Source organism: Hyaena hyaena, unplaced genomic scaffold (assembly GCF_003009895.1).
Source record: "Hyaena hyaena isolate Hyena2069 unplaced genomic scaffold, ASM300989v1 scaffold_1797, whole genome shotgun sequence".
Classification (NCBI taxonomy): domain Eukaryota; kingdom Metazoa; phylum Chordata; class Mammalia; order Carnivora; family Hyaenidae; genus Hyaena; species Hyaena hyaena.
Window position 1 is genome coordinate 109,521 of NW_024082409.1, and position 3,173 is coordinate 112,693.

Below are 3,173 nucleotides of genomic sequence, written 5' to 3' on the forward strand. Positions count from 1 at the left end.
ACAGTAATGAGTTGGGGGGGACTGTTATGGTTTTCTAACTAAGTGTTATTAGCTGTGTTATTTTATTCTCTTATTTTCTTTTTTTGTTTGTTAATTTTGAGAGAGAGCAAGAGAAGGCACACGTGCATATTCAGGGGAGGGATGGAGAGAGGAAGAATCTCAAGCAGGCTCCATATTCATTGTGGAGCCAACACTGGGCTTGATCTCATGAACCCTGAAATCATGACCTGAGCCGAAATCAAGAGTTGGATGCTTAATTGACTGAGCCATTCAGACACCCCTCTCTTATTTCTGTTTAGCCAACATGAAACAAAGATTACACCCTGGTTCTAGTGAAGAGAACGTGCCTCACTGTTTCATAGCAGATGAATAGAAATGGATTGGGACATGGATGTTTGGTTGAAGTATTGCTTTGTAATTTGGGGGACTATTCAAGTTAATGTTCTTTCCTTGTAATTAGGTTTACTAATATAAAATTTTTGTATAACATTAAGACTTTCTGGTTTGGTTTAGAGCTGGAGGAGACATTTCCCCATATATCCTGGACACGGAAAACCTATTTTTTAAGTGTTGAAATTATTTTGTATGTTTGGATATTATTAGTAGGCATGAGGCAAAATGTAAAGGTTGGTAGTTCTAACTGGAGTTAGACCTCAGTGTGTGTTCATTTACCAGCTCTGTGACTTTGGGCAAATCACTTTACCTCTCTGTGTCTCAATATCCTTACCTTTAATATGGGGATGACGATAGTGCCTCCCTCACAAGGCTAATAAATTCCCAAGTGCTTAGAAATGTGCCCATTGTATGATGAGCTCAAGAAATGCTAGTTTTTTATTATCAAAAGATTATTTAGCAAAAGTGAGGACCCTACTGAGGGGTCAGGGTAGAGACCTTTTTCCACTGGTTTTGACTGTGCAGAGAGGAGACACCAGGACTTACAGGTGGGAAGTAGAATGTTAGAAACACCTCCTAGTGCCCTTTTTATTTTTATTTTTCTCCCTCAACCTTTAAGGTCACTTGACTGAAATAAAAATAAATAGCAACAATTGTCCCATAAAAAGAGACATCATAATGGCAAAATATGCAAACACTTGAAAAAATAATAAATTAGGTACTTAAAGGAATGAATCCATTAAACAAAACCTTATTACTCTCCAGGTTCTGTGTGCAATATATATTTTGTGTAGTTGAAACATGAATGAATGTGTGCTAGACTTCTGCTTTGTTCTACTAATTTCAGGGTTTCGCGCCCCCCCCCATCACTAGTGTCTGCAGTCTGACACGTGCTTTGATTAGGATGTCATCACTGCAGTAATTTCAGGGTGTTTTTAATGGAGAAGTGTTTGTGTGTTGATGGAGTTCACAAGCTTGTCTGTTGATATATACCATGGTGTGCTGAGGTGTTTCCCTTTTGTTAGGCTTTTGATTTTGTTCTGAGCATTTAGAGACATTTAAGCATGAAGAATTACAGTCTTCCTGTTTTCCTTCTCTGTGGATACAAAATGTGTGCATCTTCCTTTGTTCCTACAGCCCGGCCACTGCTTACCACCGCCCAGTCACATTGCTCGTTGGGATGAGTATGCAGTTGGGTCTCCGAACAGAACTTCCTTACTGGCTTCTCCATGTAGGACACGAGGAATCCCGTCACATGCCCCCTGGTGTGAAAAACTCCTAAGATGTTTTAATTTGGATTTCTGTGCCTATTAAACGTTGGCTTATTTTTTAAATGAAAAGCAAGATTCTGCTCTTAGATCATCAGCCTCCTTCCCTGGGTCTCTTGAGGACATTGTTTTTGCTGGAGTGAGAATACCGAAGCAAGCAGCAGCATGCGCCTTCTTTTGACCTCCTGGTCTGTCCTTGTTAATAATACATGAACTGAACAAGATGCTTTCACAGTAACAAGCAAGTAACATCCACTGTCTCATGTCCTCAGACATTTTAGAAAAGAAAAAAAAGTTAGTATTCATATGAATTCTCTTCTGGAATTTCTAGCATTTGATAGAGAATCAGATGCTCCACCTGGCTAACTGATAAAGTTCTGGGTGGTTCTGTTGCCAGTAATAACATTTCTCAAATGATAAGGGTGTGGGAGCTCACATTCCCGGATGTGAGTTGCCCAACAGCATTCAGGAAAGAGTCTGCTCTGCATGCCTCCCTGTTTGCTCTAGTGCCAAGCACTCGCCTTTTACTTCAAAGAGAAATCCAGGTTACTAGTCCTCAGTGTCTGTTTATCTCTCTTGAGATCTCTCTGCACCCACATCTCTCCTCTCCCTCATAGTGGCCTCCCCGGAGGAGTTAAACTCACCTCCGTTTGGTGGAGGTGTGGGCTGTTGCTGTGGGATGGGAGGGATACTGCAGCCTCACAGACCAGCATTCCACACTGTTACTCAGATGGGAGAGAGGTTGAGACCCTTTGGGAAGTTAATGATCGCAGGCCCTCATAGATAAAAAATTATTTTGTTCAATAAAACTATGTATAAAAGCCCTACAATTTATAAGCCTGCAGCAGGACAACTAACTGAAATTCAATGTTTTTTATTCTGTTTTTTCCATTCTAAGACAGCAGCCAAACCTTGGTGTTCCCTTGCTTTCAGAGAAGTTTCTGTTACAAGGCTAAAGGTGGAAATTTCTGGAAAATGACCTCCCTTTATAAAAAACTGCATAGAGATTAGAAAAAGCCCAAGTCCAAAATATAACAGCTCACCTAAAGGAACTAGAGGCAGAGCAACAAGAACTCCCTAAACCCAGCAGAGGAAGAGAAATAGTAAAAATTAGAGCAGAAAGAAACAACATAGAGACCAAAGAAACAATTGAACAGATCAATGAAACCAAGAGTTGGTTTTTTGAAAAAATAAACAAAATTGACAAACCTCTAGCCAGGCTTCTCAAAAAGAAAAGAGAGAGCACCCAAATAGACAAAATTATGAATGAAAATGGACTTATTACAACCAACCCCTCAGAAATACAAGCAATTATCAGGGAATACTATGAAAAATTATATACCAACAAATTGGACAACTTAGAAGAAATGGACAGATTCCTAAACACACACTCACTACCAAAATTCACACAGGAAGAAATAGAAAATCTGAACAGACTTTCAGATTCAAAGAAATCGAATCAGTGATCAAAAATCTCCCAACAAATAAGAGCCCTGGACCTGATGGTTTCCC

At 39.7% G+C, this 3,173-nt stretch overlaps 1 non-coding gene across 1 annotated transcript; it reads right to left on the bottom strand.

The window, feature by feature from the left end:
• Positions 1 to 1,248: 1,248 nt before the first annotated feature.
• Positions 1,249 to 1,310, bottom strand: LOC120226613. The gene has a single exon (XR_005527064.1). It is a non-coding gene; the product is annotated as a small nucleolar RNA SNORD104 (small nucleolar RNA).
• Between the last annotated feature and the right edge of the window lie 1,863 nt (positions 1,311 to 3,173).